Source organism: Lissotriton vulgaris, chromosome 3_1 (assembly GCF_964263255.1).
Source record: "Lissotriton vulgaris chromosome 3_1, aLisVul1.2, whole genome shotgun sequence".
Taxonomy (NCBI): domain Eukaryota; kingdom Metazoa; phylum Chordata; class Amphibia; order Caudata; family Salamandridae; genus Lissotriton; species Lissotriton vulgaris.
Genome location: NC_141689.1, coordinates 1233364191 through 1233390516, shown reverse-complemented (window position 1 = coordinate 1233390516; position 26326 = coordinate 1233364191). Strand labels below are relative to the sequence as shown.

At 45.8% G+C, this 26326-nt stretch overlaps 1 protein-coding gene across 1 annotated transcript in view; it reads left to right on the top strand.

Moving 5' to 3' along the window:
- The first annotated feature begins 7566 nt into the window (after nt 1-7566).
- Nucleotides 7567-26326, top strand: part of SPMAP2L (sperm microtubule associated protein 2 like) — an 839782-nt gene continuing 821022 nt past the window's right edge. Inside the window, exon 1 of the mRNA XM_086963162.1 lies at nt 7567-7682. The gene's annotated coding sequence lies outside the window, so the exon portion shown is untranslated. The remainder of the gene's footprint in view (nt 7683-26326) is intronic.

Genomic DNA, 26326 nt, shown 5'->3' with positions numbered 1-26326 from the left:
ACTACCAGATCTTTTAGGTTTTTGTTTTTCCTATATGCAAACATTGGCTTAGCGAGTTGGCTTTCTTTGGGTTTTGTTGCATTAAGGATGTGCCAATTTGAGAATATGATATGTTGAAGCTTCGCATTCATAGTGGAATGCCTGGTCACAAAGACCATTCTTGATTGTGGTTCTTTGATTTGGGGTGTTAATAGGTGCTGTCTATCAAAGAATCGTGCTCTGTTGTATGAGTCACGTACTAGGCGTTTGGGGTATCCACGAGATATGAATTTGTGCTTCATATCGGTTGCTCTTATGTCAAAATCTGTGACAGAAGAGCAATTCCTTCGGACCCGAAGGAATTGACTGAAGGGGATGCTGGATTTCTGGGTTTTAGGGTGGTAGCTAGTGTAGTCTAGTAGTGTGTTGCGGGCGGTTGGTTTCACATACAGGTCTACACTAAGATGGTTGTTCTTACTGATGATATTGATGTCTAGGAACTCAACATGTTTCTGGCTAGATGTAACAGTGAAGTGCATGTTTTTATCACATAAATTTAGCCATGATACAAAGGTGGATAGTGGTTCTGTTTCTGAGGTCCAGATGAAAAAAATATCATCAATATAGCAAGCCCACGATGAAATGGACTCGCTAAAGGGGGCAATTTCATTATAAATGAATTTGGACTCAAATTCAGCCATGTAAATGTTGGCTACGGTGGGCGCGCATGAAGCCCCCATGCTGACGCCCTTGGTCTGTTGGTAGAGCGAGCCATTAAAGTCAAAAGTGTTTTCTGATAGGACTATTTTTAAGCAGTCCAAGATGAAATTTTTCGGGCAGTCAATGTGATAGGCGTCAATGAACCATGAGACAGCTTTAATGGCTCCTGGTTGCGGAATGTTAGAATATAGAGCCTCTATATCCATGGTGGCTAGCCACTGTCTTTCAGGGTCAAATGTAAGGGATTCCACGATGTTGATGATATCTCTGGTATCCTTTACGTGGGATGGAGTTTTTGGTATATGGGGCCTTAAGATGGTATCAATGTACTTTGATAGAGGCTCGGTAATGGATCCAATAGTAGAGACTATGGGTCTGTACGGTGGATCATGGCTGTTTTTATGTATCTTTGGGACCCCATATATTGCTGCCATTTTGGGTTGGCGAACATTGAGAAATTGCCACTCCTTTTCACAGATCACATTATCGTCGAGGGCCTTAGTTGTTAAGGACAGAATCGTAGATTGGACTCTTTTGGTAGGGTCTTTTTGAACTGGAATATAGTGGTTGGTATTGTGTAGTAGTGTTTCCATGTTCAATATATATTGATTGGTGTCTATCACCACAATGCCTCCCCCTTTATCGCAACATTTGATCGTAATGTTTTTATCTGCTTTTAGTTCTGCAAGGGCTTGATGTTCTTCGTAGGAGATGTTAAAACTAGGAGGTGGTATATATTTAGTGGCTGCTGTGAGTTTGTTGTACACTACATGTTCAAATGTAGCAATTTCTGGCGATACTTGCTCTAAAGTTGGTAGAAAAGTGGATGCTGGTTTGAGATCTGATAGGTTGGTAGCGGTTTCCACTTCTGTGATGTTTGATTCAAAAAAGTTTTGGAGTCTGATCTTCCTGAAGAAGGTCATGAGATCTTTGAAAAGTTCAAATCTATTGATATTACAGTGAGGGACGAAGGAGAGCCCTTTAGTTAATAGCTTTTCTGTTGCAGGGGTAAGGGACTTGCTGCTCAAATTGAAAATAGGTATTTCTTCTAGTCGCGCCAGTATTGTGCATGGCGGGTCACTAGAAATTGATTGGGGTTGGAGTATATTCCTGGAGCTTCCTGGTAGTTCTGAGGGGGAGGGGGGTAGGCATGCATCAGAGGGCCTGGGTATTGATGGTTGAGAGGCGGCGGATAGTGCTGGTTGTATTGTTGTGGGTTGCCCCTGTGTCGTTGCTGGTATCTGGGTTTCCAGCGTCCCTGGGGATTCCCTCGCCTGGATAAAAAAGGCCTGTTGCCTCTATTCTGTCCTCCTCTTTGTTGTCCTCCCTGATCTGGGTCGCTAGTATTGCTCTCATTGTCTGACCCTGATGTGTTGGAAAAAATAGTAACTTTTTTAGGGATGGGTTGTTGGTTGGAGGCATAGGTGTTGTCACCCAGGGGTTCTGGCTGGTAATAATTATCTGCCAGATAAGGGTAGACCTTCTCATTGCTGAAGTATTGGATGTCTTTTTTGAGTTTATCTGTTTTCCTCTTTAGGAGGTAGTCATTGTATGACTGTAGGTCTTTTTCCATTTCCTCTAATTTTTTTTTTTTTTTATTGCGTCTTCTTTGGCTGTATTGTTTTTAAGTTTGAGCTCTAATTCTGTTATTTCTGTTAGAAGGGTCTCTACTAGGTGTTTAGCAGTCTCTACTATAAGCATCATGAGATCCCTTGAGCATCTATTTGCTATGAGAGACCATCTTTCTAGAAATCTTCTTATCTGGACGAAAAGCCCTGGGATATTTTTAACTCGTAGGCCTTGAGGGATGACTCCAGCTTTTAAATATTGAAGCATGAAGTGGCCATGCAGTTCTATTCTTTTTGTCTTTTTCTTTAAGGCTAACAATTGCTGGTATTCAGTATTTTGTAAATTTGTGCTTACTGGGGTATCTGTGGTAGCTAATTCACCTACCATGGACACAAAGTCATCATCAGAGAACCTTGCCATGGCATTACAGCTCACAAACTGTGAGTCAATGGTTCAGATGTTTAACCTTTTAATTATTAACAGTGCATTTCCTTTTTGTGAAATCTCTTGTTAATAAAATAAACATTTTGAACCTTTTACTCACCCTTGTGCCAAATCTAACCAGTATGGGTGTGTACTTGAGGAACAGATGGATAGGCAGTCATATTTGTCTTATCTGTCTTTCTATGCTAAGGTGTAGTTTGACTCCAGGGAAAATTTACCAACTTTAGATTTTTTTGTAAACCAAAAAGAAATGGGGAGTACTGGGTGGTGTGCCTCCAATGGATCGCAACAAGTTGTTTTACTCACAATGCCATGCAGACATCAAAATGTGACTATAGTCACACATTTTTCTTGCATTACTGTGTCATAATCTTCTGGTATCAGCCAAACCACAATGTTCCTATCATCCAGCATTCCCCCCAGGTCTTCTGATAAAAATGGTACCTCACTTGGGTTGGTGGGCCAAGTACCCGCGACAGGCAAGGGCCCAAAACATATTGTGGAGATATCAAAATGACCTATCACAAAACAACCTAGTTTTGCTAGGGGGTCATCTGGGTTTTTGGGACAGGGATTGGCGGCCATCTAGGGAAACCTACCAAACCCACACATTTCAGAAAACTAGACACCCGGGAGAGTCCAGGGAGGTATAGCTTGTATGGCCCACCCAATGGTTTCTGCCCCACAATCCCCTGCAAGCCTCAAATTTAGCTGAAAAAATAATCTTGTTCCCATATTTTTTCACAGGATCACTATGGCGGCACAAATGTCCTACCACACAGTGTTCCCCTCAGTCTCTCGAAGCAGTGAAGGGTTAGATTAAAGGCAGTAATTGAGCTTCTTATGATGATTTGTAAATTCTGGGTGTATGAATGCAAAATTTAAATCCTGATCAATTTTTTTTTTCAGAACTGCATTAGCAACTTATAGACGCTAAGCTCACCAATGCTTCAGACAGCTAAGGAAAGCTACTGACCACTATAGTTGCTCATGGGTTTTCCGAATTTCCCATTAGATGACTGCAGCAACGGCTAATCAGGCCAATGAACAAATCAAGACAGTATTAAGAATGAAGAAAAAAAAAGGTTTTCTAAAGGTCCACAAAATTTGAGTAACCAAGGTCGGGGTCCCATAACACCTGAAGGTGGTTAATAGGGAGGAAAGAAACGCTTGTATGACAACCAGATAAAGCAGTTGTGCTATAAACATGTCTGCCAAGATCGTGAGAGGGTATATACAGATGGCCCCAAGACAGCATCCACTGGTGGGGTTTCCAGGGAGATAGCTCTTGAGGCACTAGAATATGACCTGAAGGAATTTAATGGGAGAGTGACCTCTCTAGTCTTCAATAGAGGTAGAGAAATAGATCATGAGGCTCAGAAAGGGATGCCTGTGAACACAGAGAGGTACATCCAGAACGCCTCATTGAATGTGGTCCCAGTGACTGCAGCGAGGCAGTGAAGAAACATAGGGCCCCGCAGTCCCCTCGATGCGGGTGGGACCGAGCTGCAGGGGGCCTCCTCGGCATGGTACTCTCACCATAGAGCTCCTGATTGAGTCTGGTTGGGGGGGGGGGGGGGGGCTCCATGTACCTTTGAGGGGGAACCATCAAGTTTCATTATGCCACTGCAGCGAGAAACAAATGTGTCAATTAGACTATGGTGGAGGAGGGGGTTGGTGCCCCAGAACAGTATAGAATTCTAAGATAGTTAACATTCATGATATTGAACTTCACCACCCTCAGCTTCGGTATACCTTGAATGGAGGGGGGAGATAGTTGCCCACAGGAGAGCATCTATTGTCTAATGTTTGCCAGTAGTTTGCCTTTTTGGCAGCGTCTTGCTTAATTTCGCGTTGGACCTGTGAAAGAGCCAAGACTGCTTCCCAGGGGATTTCTAAGTGCACAGATCCTGATTGTGATAGTAGGGCTCAAGGAACCAAGAGGAAAATAATCAGTAGCAGACTAGATCGACCTTTAGTGGAGCGAGCGTTGAGGGAGCCATGTGTTGCATGCTCTTATAGGTGACTGCCCTAAAACTGGCAGCGCAATTGCCATTCTGACCTAACGATACTACCAATGAGGCAGGTCACTGGAGACTCAGACTGGTCAGACCCCTACATGCCTATGACTGAGTTTTCCCCCCTTGTGGTTTCATGTTGTGTGCCAGACCTGAAAGTCCTGGGTAATGAGGAAAGTAATCTGCCTGAGTGCAAAAGCCCAGAGCAGAAGAGACAAGCTGAGTATACATCCCCTGGAGGGTGGAGGTAAGGGTGGAAGAAGACTTGAGACTGTATGCCCCTTTCCTCAGAGAAAATGGTAATCTTCTCAGATTGGAGTGTGCCATGTGTTTCTAACATGGCCTCAGTGAAGACATCCAATCACTCACATAAGCTGACTTGCCCTTGGGTGGAGACACTGGACGTAATAAGGAGGAGGATGGGGATGTGTTCTCAGGCACTACCTCTTTGTGCAACTGTTGTTCCCCTTGAAACTGTAATGGCATATTTTGACCTACAGTATGGACTATATTGGTGATATTGAAGCACAGTAAAGGGTAAGAGAATGTTCCTTTGGAGTACAGTGGTTCCCTGTATAAGGCAGAAGAGGAGTGTACTCATCTGAGGACACACCCACTCTATGTGCTCTTGTGGATCCCTGGGTGGACAAACAAACAGAGTTTTAGGTGATTAGCCACACCTTCTTACTGCTGTCTTTTCACTTTGAAGTATGGATGCCACGGTGTTGGGGGTGCTAAAGGGGCCTAGACTATGTCTAAATATGATCAATTCACAAAATGTGACATTCCACAATTTTTTTTGTTGCATATTTTATATAGCGCAAACTCGGCCCAAAGGTATTGGAGCGTGTTTTCATTTAAGTCACTATCACCCAGGTCCAAGGAGTATCCTCTGTACGGTGCACTGAGCCACACCCACCTAGGCGGCATGCTTCATCTTCAGGTTGTGAGTGGAGTGTGCAATCCAAGCGGGTTCGAAAAAGGAGCTCTTATGGAGACCTTTTTGTCATAAAGATCAAAAAACCTCACACTTGAAGTACCTACACTCTTTTTTTTAGATAGGGCTACTGTAAGTGGTTATAATTACCTGCAGTTAGGATTTGAAGAGTTTTCCCAGGAAGATATTACTTACTTACCATGACCTTGTTTATGAGTTTTATGGTAAAACCATCAAACTCACACAGTACTGATTCCACTGGGATTGGTAAATAACATGAGCGCTACAGAAAACTGCGTGGTCTCTTGAGTACATGTTGTTATATTAAACCTGGGTGGCTTATGATGAACTAGTATTCCATGTAGTCCCATTGGTTCTTTGTTAGAATAGCTATGATGTCTAATGAGCTCAGTGGCAGTTTATCTGGCCTGGGCCGCTTTAAAACTGCTGTACTCTTTGGGCCTGATTCACATAGGTAACTTACACTTTTGAGATACTTATACTAAGTAACTTTACTATTTTTTTTAGCTATTAATAAACTCCAAATGTAAATCTACTCCAGAAGTATAACTTACATGTCACCACCATATGAAGTGTCAGAGGGCTATATACGTTTGAGTGATATACACTTTTGAGTATGTTTTCTACTTTTTAGCTATTCACAATATCCAAGCGTAAATTTACACTTGATTTTGGGACTAGCTAAACAGTAGTACACTTACTCAAAATTGTAAATCACTCAAACACGTACAGGCACCAGGCCCTTTAATTTGGTGGGGATTTATAAGTTACACTTTTGTATTAAATTAAGAGTTGTAGTTTGTGAATGGCCAAAAAGTAGTGAACGTTCTCAAAAGTGTACGTTACTCAAAAGTGTAACTTATCTTTGTGAATCAGACAAGCATTATCTTCTAATAAACTTCGTTCTACAAATTAAGAATAGGGTATCATCATTACTTGATACGTCCATATTTAGTGACGAGTTACATATAAGTTATAATGGCTTTCTAAAGGATTTATTTAAAGAAAGAAAGTCAAGGTTCTGTACTTCCATGTTTCATGGTGATAGACTGCATAACTTTCTTTCTATTACATTTCGGTAGCGCGGTAATTTCATAAACGGCATATTTCTAAGATTTAAAGTTCATTTGAAGAGCCATATTTCATACTTCAGTAAATGAATGGATCTGGAAAGCTCGAGCACTTAATCCCAAAACTTCACTGCATTTCAACACTTTATTGCGGCACGTGCGCAGCTGAACGCTCATACTTCACCCTGAACGGTTCTTCGTACAGGCTCTACATCCCTCGATCTATTCATACCTACAGTTTGGGACTGAGTGTGTGTCTTTTCATGTACAGGTATGATTGCGGTGCCTCCATAAATTATAGATTTGGGGCTGATTTACAAGCCCCTTGCGCCTCTTTTGCGTCACTTTTCCCCATGTTAAAAGTGGTGCAAATGTGGCGCAAGGGGCTTGTAAATATCCCCCTTGGAGTTTTTCAAAGCGTTCAGTTCAAAGGACTCTAATAGCATAAACGTGTAAAGGACTCAATGTGTTGGACTTGGCTCCATCTTCCGCATAAAAACTTTTCCCAACCTATTCAACAAAACCGGGAATTAATTCCTCCTGATTTACTTATTTAAATTTCTATCTGACTTCTCAAATGGTGGTTCGTACCATAGTCCTTTGTGTTATTTTTGTTGGGGATCTGACTTGAACGTATGCTACCTAAGCGACCTTCCTTTCTTCATTAAGTGTTGCAATTGAAATATAAATCCTGCAGAGAGTATCAGGTGTGCAGGACTCCCGCTGTCTTGCTGTCATCCCTGCAATGGCCGCCATGCTGGTGTTCCCATAGCAACGAGACAACAGCCGCTGCCAGCGGAACCCGGGACAGTGCTGGGGCGGGCTGCGGGACTCGGGTTTTTGCGGCGTCTTGGTCGTCCTTTTGGAGATCACGTTCAATCCCGCGAGTGGAGAAAGCAAGGGAGAGGACGGCTACTTCCCTCGGTAGGTAAAAAAAAAAGAAAAAAATTGTCCCTTTTTTTTCCGGCTGAGCGCTGGTCACCACCAATGGGGGAGAAGGAAGGGGAGGGACAATTCAATATGGATAAGCAAAATATACAGGTAGCCAAAACAAAGACGGAAGACGAGATAACAATCAGTTAGACTAAAACCAACATCAGGAGATTACAACCGGGCGCACATCCCGGCATGCACCATTTCAAGAGACTTTGTTTTCACTAAGTAACAAACTTCTAATTTTGTTTGTGCTTCTAATTCTTCCCCCCCCCCCACCCCCCCCCCCCCACACACACACACACCATAAACTCCCAATTTTTAAATATTTCTCCTTATGTCCTCTCATAACTTTCCGGAGAGAATTTTTTAGGCTGAGAAATTTGAACCATTCTAGGGGAACGCAGCCTGATCTATCTATCTATCTATCTATCTATCTATCTATCTATCTATCTATCTATCTATCTATCTATCTATCTATCTATCTATCTATCTATCTATCTATCTATCTATCTATCTATCTATCTATCTATCTATCTATCTATCTATCTATCTATCTATCTATCTAATGTTGTCACTGAAAAAAACAAAGGTTACAGGGAAGTTAGTTAGTAAATCTATACTACTATTATAAAGAGAGAACTTGCACCTTTAGGCAAGGTAAACTCGGGAATCACAGCGCCAATCTACACACCCGATACACCGTTGAAATCGGCAGGGTGTGTAGATGGTCATAGGCTTTAAAAATAAACGTTATATAAAAAGTTACATTTTTACAAACAGTAGTTCCCCCAAAGTAGCGCCGGCCGCGACTGTGCGTCCTCACGTCAGGAGCAGGGGAGGAGCAGCGTCCCAGGAGCGGCGGACATGGCGCGCAGGGGAGGAGCGGTGAAGTGAGGCCTGCGGCGGAGCGGAGAGGCGGATATGGCGCGGGGAGGAGCGGCGGCGGACAGGTGGTGAGTGGCAGAGCGGCGGAGCGGAGAAATATGGACCGGCGGTGTCAGGCGCGCAACACCCATTGGGCTCACCGGGCTTCAGCCCCCCCCGTCGCCTCCTCTGCCCGGGCTAAGATGGCACGCACTGAAATGGTGCAGGAAGGCTGCGCATCCGTTCCGAGAATGTGATTGCTTTAATCATTTCTGAGAGGCCCAGCAGCCCGAGCCAGACAGCCAACCTCAAACAGTTTCACTGAGTGAACCCCCAGCCCCCACCTCTTGTTTTCATTTAGAGTGGCGCTGAGGTGAAATCCTTGCCTGAAGGCAGGGATTTCACCTAAACACTTGATGTGTTCAGCATGGGGTGTGAAGATGTGCACAGCAGGGGGAAAGGGCTGGTCAGTGCAGGTGACGCTTTTCCTTTGTAAAGGAATTCCTGCTGGCATCAAAGCCCAGGGAGTGCTGTCTGCGCACTTGTATAAATGTGTATTCCATACAAGTGGACAGACAGCAAAACCCTGGGCTATGACGCCAGCAGAAATTGGGGGCAAGGGTGCCAATTTTTGATTTTCTCCTCAGGAGCATTTTTTAAATGCACAATCAAATAACGGTTGTTTTTTCCCTCTTTGAGCGTAGAAAACTTTGGTGTGCACTCCTCTAATGGACAGCCTTAAAATATCTTGTAAATCAGAAGTTTATTTCAGGTGACAGTAATATGAACCAAGCTATCAAGAGAAAGTGAACGATTCCCTGAATTTCGTAGAATAAAGCCCACTACGAACGTATGCATTTAGCTCAATAAATGTAATTTATATAGCAAAAACATAATCTAATATTATCAATAAATATGTCACTCGAAGGATTACTTGCAAGTGCTTTTCTAGAGTTAATTAGAAAACACCTTTATTTTTGCTGTCGTGATGGCAGTGGTAATGTAGGACTCAATTCATAAACATTTTGCTACGTGTACATGTGACTTTCTCGTTTACGTACTCCTACATCCCAAATGTGAGCAAGGAGTATTGCTGTCCTACTTTTGCCAGGAGTACCCAAAGAGTAAGCCCCTTGGTATATAGAATTAAAGAGGAGCCTTAGAGAAGTGTACGCTCTCAAAGTTCTCTTTCTGACCTGGTCTCCTCAGATCCTAATAAATAGACAGGAGCCCTCGACTCTCCACAAAAGTTCACTGACAGGAAGATGAGGACCCACTTATCGAGGAAGAAGTGGCAATCACTACAAAGTAGTGTCACAGACTCTTAACAGAAAAGCTGCTTACATTGCTCGGCTTACATTATGCACATGTAGTGTAAGTTTGTAGTGTTCATTTTTTGGGGTGCTAGTGGGTAACTTTAGGGTTCAGGGTGGGTGTGGGTTTTAGTGTGCCAGGGGGCAATTTTAGGGTTCAGGGTGGGTTACGGATCGGGGTGCCAGTGGGTAATTTTAGGGTTCTGAGTGGGTATGGGTTTTGGGGTTCCAGGGGGGTAATTTTAGGGATCCGGGCGGGCATGGGTTTTGGGGTGCCAGGCGGTAATTATAGGGTTCAGCGTGGGTATGTGTTTTGGTGTGCCAGGGGTAATTTTAGGGTTCAAGGCAGGTATGGGTTTTCGGGTGTCAGGGGGCAATTTTAGGGTTCAGGGTGGGTATGGGTTATGGGGTGCCAGGGGAGAATTTATGGTTCAGGATGGGTATGGGTTATGGGGTGCCAGGGGGGAATTTATGTTTCAGCATGGGTATGGGTTTTGGGGTGCCAGGGGTCATTTTCAGGTTCAGGGAGGGTATGGGTTTTGGGGTGCCGGGGGGTAATTTTAGGGTTCAGGGTGGTAATGGGTTTTGGGTGCCAGGGGGTAATTTTAGGGTTCAGCGTAGGTATGTGTTTTGGTGTGCCAGGGGTAATTTTAGGGTTCAGGGTGGGTATGGGTTTTGGGGTGCCAGGGGGGGATTTAATGTTCAGTATGGGTATGGGTTTTGGGGTGCCAGGGGTAATTTTAAGGTTCAGTGTGGGTATGGGTTTTGGGGGGCAAGGGTGTAATTTTAGGGATCAGCGCAGGTATGAGTTTTGAGGCTCCAGGGGGGTGATTTTAGGGTTCAGGGTGGGCATGGGTTTTGCGGTGCCAGGGGGTAATTTTGTGGTTCAGGGTGGTAATGGATTTGAGGGGGCAAGGTTGTAATTTTATGGATCAGTACGGCTATGGGTTTTGGGGTGCCAGAGGTAAATTTAGGGTTCAGGGTGGGTATGGTTTTGGGGGGCAAGGGTGTAATTTCAGGGATCAGCGCGGGTATGGGGGTTGGGGTTCTAGGGGGATGATTTCAGGGTTCAGGGTGGTAATGGGTTTTGGGGTGCGAGGGGGTAGTTTTAGGGTTTGGTGGTTATGGGTTTTGGGGTGCCAGGGGTGTAATTTGGAGGTTCGGGTGGTAATGGATTTTGGGGGGCAAGCAGTAATATGAGCGTTTAGCATGGGTATGGGTTTTGGGGTGCCAGGGGTAATTTTAGCGTTCAGGGTGGGTATGGGTTTTTGGGTACCTGGGGAAATTTTAGGGTTCAGGGCGGGTATGGGTTTTGGTGTGCCAAGGGGGTAACTTTGGGGTTCAGGGTGGGTATGGGTTATGGGGTACCCAGGGTAATTTTAGGGTTCAGGGTGGGTATGGGTTTTGGACTTGCAATGATAAACATTTCACAAGCACATTGTCCTCCTATAGAAGCAATTGTTGACGAACTGGCGAAAAAGGGTCGTCGCCTTGAAATGGCATTGTGAAAATTGGTTATATTGTGTTCCTAAAGTGCTTTGTAGTAAAATATATTAAATTGGTCTTTTAATTCAGTACATTCTGTTCCTTTTTCATAAGACAATAGGACATAAATGCATCAAATTAACACAAATGTGTGCTCTAATTGTTGTCCAGTTTCAAATGCTGAATTCATCACGTTTTCTCCGCTTGACCTGAGCATTAATCGATCCCGATTATCTACCATTTTAGCCCCGCCCCATTTTTTTAACATTAGCCACGCCCCTTCATTTGCCATGTTAGCCCCCCCCGAAATGAAGACCTAGTTGCGCCCCTGGGCGGTGTGAGCAGCAGAGGCAAGGTAAGAATCTGGGGCAGCCAGGGTCGGGGCAGGCGGGGCACGGGCTGCTGGGGAATGTCAGGGCAGGCGGGGGTAGGGGAAGCCAGCATTTCAGGTTTGCGTGCTCTCCCGCCCCGGCCCCCGCCCGCCACAACATTGTCCGGGACACAGACAATGTCGTGGCGGGCGGGGGCCTGGGCGGGAGAGCACGCAAACCTGAAATGCAGCCCCCAGGCCCCTTCTACCCCAGGCAACGCTGGGGCGGGCTGCTAGTAGAATTATAAAAACCATAGAATTTCACAGAAAAAAAACAAAGGTTACAGGGACTAGTTAGGCTCAGATTTTACTCCTACAAAATGGTTAAAATTCAGCAGTTATATTTACCCCAGCTAACTATAACTTACACCCCCATACTGCACTGCTTGACATCACATATTACATTACTCATGACCTGGTCAGTGACATCTCAGATGACATCTCAAATTACATCACTAATTACATCATTCAGTGAGTGTAGGTGTTTTTAAGAGTTTATGGTTGTTAAACATATATACTAACCTACTACAAAAGTTAGATTAGTAGTCTAGTTGTACTACTAATTAGTGATAATAATTAGTGATCTGGATGAGTGTGACTGTATCAGTGTGTGACTGGCTGTGTGAGTGGCTGTATAGGTGGGTGAGTGCATGCACAAGTGACTGTATTAGTGAGTGAGTAGTTTTCTGACTAGGTCTGTTGGTGTGTGAGTGGTTGTGGACGTGGGTATTGGAGTGGTTTTATGGACGTGTGAGTGGTTTGTTGGTGTGTGAGTAGCTGTGTGGGTGTGCAAGTAGTTATCTGAGGAGCTATGCAGGTTAGTGAGTGGGTGTGTGAGTAACTATATTGGTGAGTGAGTAGGTGTGTCAGTGGCTGTGTGGTAAATAAATTTACCTATGCATTTTTCCGTATAATTATCAATACAAGACAGCTCATTCAAATGAGAGGCAGAGTCCGTGGTATCTGAGTCATACGGGCTTTAATGGACAATGATCCATCTAGGATGGGATATCATGTTCCATCACCTCTAAGGTTCAGGAAGGGACATTCAACGTTTTATTAGCATTACACATTATATATAGTAAAATGACACAATTGAATCCAATACAGTAGGCGTAGCAGGTGAAAAGAGAGAGATAAGAACACATGTGCGTAATAGGAGGCGTGAAAAAGGGCGTACACATGGGCGTGCACTGTACATGTCAGAGAAACGTCACAAGAATCGTCACATGTGGGTGGATGCATAGGGAAAGTTGCAGAATCAGCAGAAACCCTTGACCTGCATGCGCGCGCAACTAGCATGACGTGTAACCGGGGGCTTTGACTTTAGCACTAGTGGAGGAGACTGGTGTCTGGAGTGTCAGGGCAACCTGTACCTATAACATATCTGGTATCTCATGTTTGGGGGATGTAGTGTCTGAAGTAAAAGGTCTCTCGGGCAGGGGCCATCCAATACTGAAAGCTAGTGCGTGCATACGTGTCTTGGTGCAACGTGCGGAGCCATGGGCCTACCATGGTAACGGATTCAGTAAATCACTTGCAAGGAGGACAGAAAAGGCCGGGCCCTTTGCTCTGCAGCCGGGAATATGTTTACCTATTTCACTAGACTGGAATGTATTTTCGAGGAGGCTGAGCAGATAATTGTAGGCAAAACATGAATTTGGCAGGTAGTCCAGGCCGAGCCGGGCACCGCTGCGCTGGCAGGAAGTAAGGCAGGGGTCAGGGATGCGTACAGCTTTCGGAGACAGGAGAGATGAGGCAGAGAGCCTCGTTTAAGGGCCTAGCTCGACTGGGCCAGGAAACATGGAGAAAACGTGTGCGAATTTCAGAAGTGCACCATGTAAAGACGTTGGCACCGTATGCCTAGAAGCCTAATTAACGGGATTTCGTTGCATGACTGGATAGCTAACATGTTAAGGATGGACGCAAATGTATTTGCGTCTTTCTAGCATGTACAGAACAGAAGTTACACGACATACATGGAACATGGGTGCATGGATAGGGTGCGAGTGGGGGACACATTAGCTACCTGAAAATTTCTATTACCTCATTCCCTCCTTGGACCCTACTACACCCTTCAGGATATATCTATATTCATGAGACCATCTATCTGTTCATAAAGCATCATTTGTTCTTCTTTCTTTATTCGGGAACGGGAACGTGTACTTGGACGGGGAATACAAGCTGTGGCGCACAAGCCGCAAATCGCTGGCCCACATTGCAGACAGAGACAACAACTGAATACTATGACCAATATTATTCCTAGGAATGACAACAATTTCCATCCCCAGGCGGATATTACACTCCAGAACCAACCGGACCAAGTCCAGGAGCCTGGATTCTGGTGTATCAGGTGAGCTATTTCATGGAGCCGAGTTATGGCCTTATACACGGATGGCGCGTTATTCGGAATAAACACGCAACAACTGGATCCAATGACTCTACAAGCCCCGCCCCTATCTGCCAGGATGACGTCAAGGACAAGGCGATTCTGGAGAACAACAAGTCTCATAGCAGACTGTTCCTCGGTCAGGTTTCCTAAAGCAGAAGTAGTCTCGTTCACTACTGCTTCCAAGGTTCTAGTTAACTTGCGTATTAGTTTACTATTTGAGACAGTGCCTATGAATGGAAAGAATCCTTTATTGAAATCTATATATTGTTCTAATGTAGTTTCAGTCTGATCGACAATTGGGATCTTGATCTCCCTTCTATGTCTTACATGAACGAGATGTGGATTTCTGTGATAATCAGGCGGGGCTAGAAAAACAGGTGGCAATAGGAACGCAATATAGCACGTCCCATTCCAATCCAATGGCAGACGTACATAGGCTGTCTGACCACATATGAAATAAGAATGGCGAGAAGCTCTGAAAGTAGACTTTCCTTTATCACTGAATTCGACAACAGTATTACAATCACTGTGTCCTAGATGTACTGAACCATTCTTTCTGACGCATAATTCACCTTTCACTGGCAAAACTGTAAGAAACGTCAAGTCCGAATTAGTCTCAGACTGCACATTCAGAATCATGAGGTTAAGTGTAAAATTACCTAATCCATACACTTCATTTTCTAGATCGGTCCCTGTCCTCTGGGGAAGACCTTCTTGGTCTGGGAAACATATTTTATTCATGACTGTATTCAGGTTTCCCCATATCCAATTGCCTTGGGAAACCGTGGACTTACTATCTAGGGAGGACATTAAAGTAAACCATGCACCACACGAACCATTATGTGTGAACGGATAAGGAAAGAGGGGCAGAGCTCCCTTGTATTTCTGATAGGGAGGGAGTCGGCCACATACCCAGCAATTAGTGGCATTGCTGGTCTGGTGTGAATGATGTAACATACGGATGAATGTATTGTTGCGCATGGCTAAACGATAGGATAGTTCATGTGGGGGCAGATCACTAAAAGTGTGCTCCACAGTGTCATTAGAGGAAGCGTGTACATGTGAATCAAGAGGAAAGAAAACGTGTAACATTAGACTAATGCATATAATCGTAAGACTCAGAAGAAACATCGAGATCAAGGCAATTATGCATCTGCTGTGCAAAACTTTACAGTACTTTTTTCTTTTCTCGATACGCCTATCTCTCTGACTACTTGGGTCTATTCTATACATGTCAGAAACCTGTCTAACCGCTTCACCCGAGGGGGACTTAAACAATTAAACGCTGTCTGACTTACTAGACCTTAGCTTAGCACGGTACTCCTCTTGGGGAGTTTTCTCTAGCAGGGGGAGTTTAGAATCAGTCTCTGAAAGTGGGCAGTCCTTAATAGGAGAGTCTGGACACAGTCCGTGAACTTTTTTCACATGGCTCGAATGCAGCCATCCCTTCCTTCCTTCTAGTTTGACTGCGGTCCTTGTTGACAATAAAACCAATCTTGGCTGTTTTCATCTGGGTTCCAGCGGACTCTTCCGGTTGAAGTTCCTCACGAGGACCAGATCACCAGGGCGGACTTCATGCGGTCTTACTTGGGTGTTGTCCGGAAAGGCAGCCACGACCTGTGAACGACAAGATTGTAGTGCAGACATCAAGGAGGCCAGGTAATCTGTCAGCATACAACTGTCAACATCTGTAATTTTACGGGGCATAGGCGTCCCCCACATATTCGGAGGCCTACCGAAGACCACCTCATACGGGGATAGCCCTGTCCTAGAATGAGCTACCATTTGCATGTAAAAGAGTGCAACTGGCAAGGCAACTATCCAATCTACACCTTTCTCGGCACATATTTTGGCTAGGCGTGTTTTCAGGGTCTGATTATGTCTCTCTACGAGACCTGCGGCTTCAGGATGTCGGATACAATGGAACTTCCGCTGGTAACCTAACAGGAGTGATACCTGCTTCATAAGCTCGGACGAGAATGGCTGTCCATTATCAGAGTACACGACACGGGGCAAACCGTACAGCGGGAAAAACTCACGTACCAGCTGTTTGGCAGTGGTTACAGCAGTGTAATCGGGGACTGGATATGCTTCTGTCCATCGGGAAAGAGCACATACAACTACGAGGACGTACTTGAATCCTCGACATCGGTCCATCTGGATATAATCCATCTGGAGGACTTCAAAAGGATGGTCAGGAGGATGAAATCCACCCTGTTCCACGGGGACACCTTTTCCTGGATTGAACTGACAACAGATCATGCAAGTACGCACTTTCTGTTTTGCGGCTGCTCGTAAATGTTTGTTGTACCAGAGATTCTGTAAACTGTCTAACATGGCTTTCTCTCCTAAGTGTGCTGGACTATGTGCTGTGTTAATTATAACTTGAACCATAGAGTCGGGGAGAAACCATGTGGCCCTTCCCTTCGGCATCCATCCCTGACCTGTTTGGATCCCTCCTTGTTCAGTCCATTTCTTGATTTCGTCTGGCGTGGCATGTGTCTGTATGTCGAGTACATCTAGAGTGGGATCCTTAACTGTCAGGCAATGTGTCAGTGTAGTCGGATCAGTCTTTGTCATATCAGTCGGAATGTCTGTCTGAGCTGTGAGTTTGGCTGTACGGTCTGCCAGGTCGTTACCCTGGGAAATAGTGTCGGTGACTTTGGTATGTGCTTTGCATTTCATAATGGCTATGGCTGTCGGCAAGTGTATTGCTTCTAACAGGGCTTGAATAAGGGGACCATGCTGGATCTTGGTACCGTGAGAAGTTAAAAAACCTCTCTCCTCCCAAAGGACTCCGAAGTCGTGAACGACTCCGAATGCATACTGTGAGTCTGTGTATATGTTAACTTTCTTGTTCTTGGCTACTATACAGGCTTGAGTCAGAGCAATGAGCTCTGCAGCTTGAGCAGATAGGGTATCAATACGGTGTGTTTCTATGACTTCAGTTTCAGTGGTCACTGCATATGCGGCCACTAATTCTCCTGTACTTGTTCTCATACATGAACCATCCACGTAAAGTGTCAGGTCTGGATCGGTCAATGCAATATCTGTCAAGTCTTGTCGGGGCTTCGTCACTGTATTAATGACTTCTACACAGTCATGTGGTGCTGGATCTGTTGTACCCGAGGGTAACAATGTGGCAGGATTAAGTATGTTGCAGCGTCTGATATCTATGTGTGGCTGGAACAGTGTCAATTCATAACCTGTCAGTCGTGCTATGGTCAAGTGCTGAGTCTGGGTGCGGTTCAGAAGAACTTCCACAGAATGTGGAACCTGTACTGTCAAGGGATGTCCTAACACTATTGAATCGCTTTGTCTGATAGCTAGAGCTGTAGCTGCAACTGATTTCAAGCACGCGGGCAGAGCCTGGGCAACTGGATCCAATGTACTAGAAAAATAAGCACAAGGCTTATGGTGGTCTTGTGTGAGAACAGATAATGCTGTGCCATCACGTTCTGTGACGAAAAGTGTAAAAGGTTTACTGTAACATGGTGTCGCTAAAACTGGTGCTTGACATAAGGCTTTCTTCAAGTCATTAAAAGCTTGTGTATGTTCCTGAGTCCAAGGGAGGACAGTCAAAGTCGCTGCCTCCTGTGTTGTCAACTGTATGAGTGGCTTGGCTAGAAATGCATACTGGGGAATCCATTGTCTGCAGTACGAAGTGAGGCCAATAAAAGCCCGTACTTCCTTTTGTGTCTTGGGTTGTGGCAGATGTGCAATTAACTGAATACGATCTGGTGTCAACTGTCTACCCCTCTTGGACAGCAAGTGCCCAAGGTATACCACTTGCTGGGCACAGAATTGGAGCTTCGAAGGGGATACTTTGTGCCCCTTTTCGGCCAGAAAATACAAGACTGTCAGTGACGCGCGCTCGCAGTCACGTTCGGTCCGTGCCGTGATCAGTAGATCATCAACATACTGTAGTAGAGCAGTGTCAGTAGGCATGTGAATACTGTCTAGTTGTCTTTTCAATGCTTGACTGTAAATACTCGGACTTTCCGTGAACCCTTGAGGTGCACGTGCAAATTTAAAGCTTCGGCCATTTAAACAGAATCCAAAAAGGTATTGGCTATCAGGATGAATGGGGACGCTAAAGAAGGCGTTCTTCAGATCAATTACAGTAAAGAACGCAGCTTCGGAATCAATGGCAGTCAATAGTGATGAAATATCTAGGACTACTGGATACTGTGGTACTATACATTTATTGAGTTCTCGAAGATCGATCACCAGTCGATAGACCGGAGGTGCATTTGGGTCAGTTCGTTTAAGAATCGGAATGATAGGAGAATTACATACATTGGAGTCAGTTTCTACAACTACTCCTTGGGCAATGAGTTCGTCAATAATTTTCAGTAAGGCTGCTACAGCCTCGGGGGGCAATTTGTATTGCCGGATTCGGGGCAGTACAACACCTTGCTTGAGTGTGACACCATAAGGAGTAATGTGCATACAACCTACATCAGTTGAACCTTGCGCCCATAAATGCTGTGGAACATCTTTCAATCTTACATCAAAATCTCTTAACACATAATGACCCTTAAAATCACGAAGGAATAATCTCACTCCTTCCGGGGAACAACAAATAACAGCTCCTAGAGCTTTCAGCGTTTTAATACCAAGCAGGTTTTCAGGACATGATTTCGTAAGCAATAAATCTGTAGTACGGGACAATGGACCAACTGCAAGGGGAACTGGCTGTGATACTTCGTTAACAATAGGCTTTCCTGAAAATCCAAGGGAAACATTCTGTGAGCCTGAGAGGGGTGCCCCTGGGACCTCGTCATGACTAATGGTAGTTCTGCTCGCCCCTGTGTCAATCAAAAATTTTCTGTCTTTCCCTAATACCTGACTATGTACATAGGGACCATCTTGATCTACAGGAACCTCGATAAGGGGCAAGCCAACCTCCCTCTCTAGGCTGTTTCATGTGTACTGCTGATAATCTGGGTAATCGGATTGTGCATACTGGTACATTTGCTGTGTAACGTGTTGTGTTGCAGCAATGGGTTGGGGTTGGGGTACAGCTACTGTCTGTTGCTGTGCATTCTGTGGAGGTTGCGGGTTCTGTGGAATATTCTGTTGAACGTGTTCTGGTCTAGGCGGACGTGGTCTTTCTTTCGTTTTGCCTGTAGCAATATTGTGTCTGCGAACGGCACATTCATTTATAAAGTGACCTGGCTGTTTGCAGTAATTGCAATTCCCTTTAACAGGAGCTGCAGAATGACTAGTCTGTGAATTCTGCGTGTTACCCCTCTTCTGACCGTCTGCTGAAACAGACTGGGCAACTAGTACTTTCATTTTCGTGTCTTTCATACGTCTCTGCTCATGATCATGTTCCTCTCTAATTCTGTTCTGGTGGTACTGTAACATTTGTAACATTTGGGAAGGCGTATTAGCTTGCCATGTACTTTCGACTTTTAATACTCTGTTCTTAACCTGTGGTAAGGAATTCTCTACTAATTTTGTCACAAAAAGATGTGGGAATGACTCGCTACTTGTTTTCAGGCCACTATTAATAATGAAACATTTCTCGAATCTTGAATAAAAATCACTAGTGTCTTCGTCTTGTTTCTGTTTGCAGGCTGAGATTGCATCCCAGTCTTCCTTTTTAACTGTCAATAATCTAGGCAAAACCTGTACTAATAATCCTGGCAATGCTTTAGTTTTTTCCCCAAGACCTAAACCTGGGGTACGTCTATTTTCCTCGTCTTCTAGGTCAGCCCAAATAATCTTTTTATCTCCCACCTCCCATTCTTTTTCTTTCAGTTTTTCGTAAATCCCTGCTGGCAACAATACTTTTAGCATTTTAAGAATGTCGGAATACGTGTAATCTCCCATAAGTAACATGTCTTTTAATTCACGGTGGAATCCTGCAGGATCTTTATCGTGACAAGGTACAATTTTCTTCATTTCCAATAATTCCATTTTAGTCAAAGGAGTGTATACGAATACGTGTTCAAGCGTACCCCCTGTACCCAGGACTGGATGAACTTCTCGTAAGGGATTCTGTCTATCTAGGTGATATGGTTGTCTTACTAGGGGTGGAACGGAAACAAGATGTGGAGTTAGGAAAGTTCTGTATTTGTGACGTTGTTCTAGAATGATATCAATTAAATCAGTACCTAGACCTCTCCATCTTCTCAGGAGTAAGTCTTGCAATAAATTATACAATGGACCTGGATCAGATTGCTGATTTTCATATAGTGTAATGAGATGTTGGATCATGTATATACCAGCTAGTCGCTGTTCTTCTGGAGTAAGGCTCAAAAATGTTTGCACTACTAAATCATCTTTATATATACTGTCATCCCCGGCCCATTGGACTGCTGACCGGGCTAGTTCCTGATCACGTAAGGTATTAAGTTCATGATAACCTATTCTTTCTTTCAGTATCTTATCAGTAACTTGGAATATATGTTCAAGAGAACATTGCTCTGGTATCGGGGAAAGGAAACGTTTCTTGTTTTCTAGACGAATGGGTCTGTCGAAAGGTCTATCAAAAGAATACTGTTTAGGGAGTTTCACTCTACCTACTTACGCTATTTTATCCTCAACCTCTACTGGAGTCTCTGCTTCTTCCTCCTCCTCCGAGGAGTCATTCTTGTCTGACTCGGCTTCTTTTTCAGCCTTCCGTCTGTTATGTATTGCTACTATTTCTTTACGGATCTTTCTGGACATCGCATCTATACAAGTCTGTTTATCATGTTTACAATCTGCAATATTTTGACCCCATTTTATCAGGACATCCATCTCTTCTTGAACAACACCTGGCTGATCTTGTTCCCTTATCAAACAATTAATTAAGAATCGTAATAGTAAACCTTGCGTCTCAACTTTCTGATATGCCATGGCTTCACAAATACATTCTGGCCTCTCCCCCGTTCTAATAAAATGATATATTTGGTCTAGATGTTCTGGCATTTCTGGTAATATCATCAAATAATCTGTAACACGTCGTAGACGTAATGAGGCTAACATCATGTCTCCTCTCTTGCCAGGTACTGGATCATATCTACAATCCGTAAGATACTGTCTAAGTTTTTCATGTGTCATCGCTTTCGGAGTACGCTGTGTTGCTAATTCTCTCATTGTCACTCGTTGTAACTGTGGCGGGGTGTGAAGGTGACCTCCTGCGGCACCTCCTGAGGCAGAACCGTGGGCATGACCTGACGTCATGGCGGGTAGGAGAGGTACATGTAACGGGGACTGACTCTGGGTTGTATCTGTCGCAAAAGGATTGTGAGGACCAATAATAGGGGGACCAGTAGCAGCAGCAGTAGAAGCGGAAGTGACAGCAGGTGCGGGAAGCGAGTCTTGGCGTGGAGGGGTCGTGGCTTGATCAGCCGGAACATGCTGCTGTACATTATTAACGGGTGGTACGGGTACATTGGTATATGCTGGAGCTACATCATCTAAATAGGAAGAAAGGAAAATGTCTGCTGCGGTCTGTTTGTGACGGAGTTTAGTCGGAACCAATGGTGGTGGCAAGTTACGGGGTACTTCCGGGGTCGCCTTGGGCAGGCCCTCGGCAAGAACTGGATACATGCCTGTAATGAGTGCATTTCTTTGGCGGTCTAATTGTTCTAATCTGACCTGTTCTCCTTCTTCTAGTAACTCTTTTTCTCTGGCTTTTTCGGATTCTTCTCTACTTTTCTCTGTTTTTCTGATTGCTTTTTCTGTTCTTCTATGTGATTCTTTACGCCATAATTCTATGGCATCTTTCTGCGATTGTCTGGCTTTCTTTTTCCACAACGCTTCTTCTACTCTCATGATGCATTCGGCATCCCATGTCCCTGAGACAGGCCATCTAAACTTCTCTTCCAGATTCTTAGTGTAATCCACCCATAAGTCTAAATACAACACAGCATCTAAGCCATGTTTGTGGTACATAAAATATCCTGGAGTGTCCCTAGGCGGGACAGGAACTGCTTCTTCAAGTATCCCTTTCCTAGTACCTATCTGACGTAATTTTGAAAACAGCGGCATGACTAGAGTGATTCGGACGTGAACACAATAAACACAGTAATAAACAGTAAACAATCATCCATACCACAACATTAAACACATTAAAACATGTCGGACTGAAATTACCTGGAACACAGAAAACACATATTTCGGGATAAAACTGAATAACTAGATGCACTGCTAAAACAGTACAGACCGGTCTCATAAGAGACACGTCGGACCGTATTCACCTAAGTGAACACGTCAGGACCAGAATTGTGTACCCAAATCTGTCTTTACCGGGCACAAATTAATGAACCCGTCTAGATGCGTTCCCAACAACGGTACTCACCGGGAAGCAAGAAACTGAAGGCCTCGGAAACTGGACTGGACTGGACTGCTACGACATCTGACTGGCACGCATCACGCTACCACGCATGCGCTTCGGAACAGGTGGGCCTCCGGACACCTCGGACCTTGCTCTCTCGACTAGGGCTCTGGTCGGGATCTTCTGCATTCCTCACCGCCTCGTCTGGACGCCGGACCGCAGTCTCCGTCTCCCTCGTGGGCCCGAGGGAAGATAGCAGGAAAACCCGCAAACGTGCACGGTTTCCGTCGGGCTGTAGAAGGGGTCAAAGGCCGCGTGACTTCACCGGCGAGTGGGGAAGGGGGGGTTCCTGTTCGGGCGCCAAATTATGTGGTAAATAAATTTACCTATGCATTTTTCCGTATAATTATCAATACAAGACAGCTCATTCAAATGAGAGGCAGAGTCCGTGGTATCTGAGTCATACGGGCTTTAATGGACAATGATCCTCGAGGATGGGATATCATGTTCCATCACCTCTAAGGTTCAGGAAGGGACATTCAACGTTTTATTAGCATTACACATTATATATAGTAAAATGACACAATTGAATCCAATACAGTAGGCGTAGCAGGTGAAAAGAGAGAGATAAGAACACATGTGCGTAATAGGAGGCGTGCGAGTGGGGGACACATTAGCTACCTGAAAATTTCTATTACCTCAGCTGTATGGGTGAGTTGCTGTGTGAGGGACTATATGGGTGAGTGTGTGGGTGTCTGAATGGCTTTATGAGTGAGTGATTGGGTATGTATGTGGCTGTATGGGTAAATGAGTGGTTGTTTGAGTGAGTGGTTAATTGAGTTGGTGTTTGAGTGGTTGTATTAGAGAGTGCGTGTCTGTATGAATGAATGTATGGGTGAGTGAACAGATATGGGAGAGCTTGTGTGCATGAGTGAATGGGTATGTAAGTGGTTGTGTGGGTGTGTGAGTGTGTGGGTGCTTGTATGGGTAAGTGTCTGGCTGTGTTGAGAGGCTGTATGGGTGTGTGCATGGTGCAGGGGCTGTGCGAGTGTGTATCACTGACCAGGTCATGAGTGATGTAATATGTGGGGTCATAAGCAGTACATTGTTGAGGCACAAGCTATAGTAAATTCAGCTAACTTTAATGGCTGAATTTCTCTGGTTTTCTATGAGTAAAATCTCAAGCTAACTATAATGTCCCTCTAACCTTTGTTTTTTTCTGTGAATTTCTAAGGTTTTTTAAATACTAATTCCTAACTATAACGTCCCTGAAACCTGAGGTTTTTTCTGTGAATTTCTAAGGTTTTTTAAATGTTAATTTCTAACTATAACATTCCTGAAACCTGTGTTTTTTTCAGTAAATTTCTATGTTTTTTAAATGCTTATTTCTAACTATAACGTCCCTGAAACCTGTGGTTTTTTTCCAGTGAATTTCTATGTTTTTTTTAACTAGCAGTCACGTTTGCGTTGTGGTGGAAAAAGAGGGCTGGGCTTCCAACCAACGCTCACAAATTCCACTGTGTAGGACTTACAGGAGGTACCAGGTGGGCTTCTTGGCCCCCTAAGGTTCATCAGGAGTAAAGTGGACTTCATCCCCTACCAGTAGAGTGCCAGGAGGCATGTTTGCAGAGTGGTGGACAAAGGGGGCGTAGCCTCCGAAGACCTCTTAGCAATCCCACTGTGTGGGTCCTACTTGAGGTAACAGGAGGGGTAGTTGGCCCCCAAGGACGTCCTTGTGTGCCAACTACCCCTCCTATTACCACCAAGAAATCCTACTCAGCAGGATTGCGGAGTTTTGATAGCATGCCATGCCCTCTTTGTCCACCACTCTGAAACATGCCTCCTGGCACGCTCTTGGTTGGGGGATGAAGCCCCCTTTGCTCCTGGGGGTCTTTAGGGGCCAACTAGCCTATCTGTTACTCCCAGTAAGCCTCATTCAGTAGGATTTCTGAGAGGTGGTCACAGGCCACGCCTTCTTTCTCCTCCACTCTGCAAATGCACCCCCTGGCGCGCTCTTGGTTGGGGGAAAATGTCCCTTTGCCTCTTGAGGGTACCTGGGGATCAACTAGCCTCCTGTTACATCCAGTAAGCATCACACAGCTGCATTACTGAGAGGTGGGGTCAAGTCACACAGAGGGTGAGCACTTTGACAGCAGACCCGGAGCTAGAAAGGGACGATAAACTACAACTCCCATCATCCGCTTGCCTTGTCGACGCACACATTGACGTGTACGTTGTCTGACGTGCCGTCATCAGAAATGGATGTCATGAGATGGCGCCTGCAAAGACGCCGATTATCCTGTGACCCCGTGGAGTACCTGGACTTTGGTCGGGTAAGGGTGTGTTATCGCACCAGTTTTTGTTCCTGTTGTCAATTGTGCACTTCTGAGGCTTCCAAAGTGTTAACCCGGTGCTCTTACCGTTGGAGAGACGCAGTATTCGTTACAGTCTCATGCGGGAAGAGATCTTGCTGTTAGTTTATGGCACTAAATGTATCCAAGTTACTGACACTCCGGAGGGGGCGTGGCCAACAACATGGCCGAGTAGGACATGTGCCTGCATAGCCTCGGCATTTTTCACTGATCCGACTGATATGAAGATGGCCCACAGTCCTGCAAATCAACACTATATCATCCACGGAGGTCCCTGATCCCCCCGGCGGACTTGGTGGGCGATCCGGGAGTCAGGAGACCCTGTTTCGTGAGGCGGAGAGGACTAGCTCAGAGCCCCTGGAGCGTGTCCTAAGATGGCGCCGCGGTGGCGCTGCCCGCATCGCAGAGTGCCTGGTAACGCTGCCGCTTGCAGGGTGCCTGGATTGTGGGAACGTGTCGCCCTACAGACTGGTCTCGGAGGAGGAGGTGGATCGGTGGCCCGGCGTAGAGCCACGTCGGGCCGGAGAAGCTGAGGTGCCGACTGGAGGAGCGGTGGCCATCGGGCTAGGCCTGGCGGTCTAACGGAGACCTGCGGCGGCTCAAGGTGAGGGCTGATGGCCAGGAGAGCACTGCCGGCGGCGGCGGCATCGCTTCTGGGCCTGAGGCCGCGGCTGCCCGGGCTGGGGGACGCCTGCTCGGCTTCCTTGCCGGGATCGGGTGAGAGGGGGGGAGACGCCCTGGCGCTGGACTGTGCCTCTACTCGGGCGGGTCCCCTCCCCATAAGAGACTAAAGGGAGCGTCTGGGGCCCGGGAGACCGGGGTGACTCTGGGAGGAGGCCTACATCGGAACGGCCCTCGGAGGGAGCGTGTGTCATCTGCTTCGGCTCCCCCCGCTGCACTATACCTGAGGGGAGCAGGACTTGGCCAGAAGGAGGCTCCCAATTGACTCGGGGTGGTGGCGGAGGGCATAGCCCGGTTTGGAGGACAGGCTTGCACCTCCACCGGGACACGGGCACCATGTCAGGAGTGCTGTGGGTCGCTAGAGGAGGAGGGCAACAGCGAGGGGGCACTGGCTCGGCCTCTAGAGCCGGGTGTGGACTTCCTGTGGTGGGGGGTGCAGGGCCAGTGCCCTAGGATATAGCGGCGGTGAGCTCCGGGGGACCATATGAAGACTGCCAGCTGAAGATATGAGGTGCCCCTTCTGCCTCTGGTGCCCAGTTCAGCCCTCTACCCCCTCTGTTGCCTGGTAAAAGATACAACAGGGGGCTTCCCTGGGTGGCCAAGAGAAGGGACCCGCGTGGCGCCTGGTGTGAAGCTGAAGTTGGGGGGCTGCCCAGAAAGGGGATTGTGAGGACAGTGAGGGACGGCACAATCCTGAGGGGACTGCGGATAGTATGGACTCTGTCGAAGAACTGTCTGAGGAAAGCGCAACATGGGCAAGAAAGATAAAGATCCCAAAACCCCCCAGCAGGGTACTTTGGACCGTTACACTACGGCACCCCTCCCCCCGTAGGTTGACTCATCAGGAGCACATGCAGACACAGCCCTACTGATGGGGGCC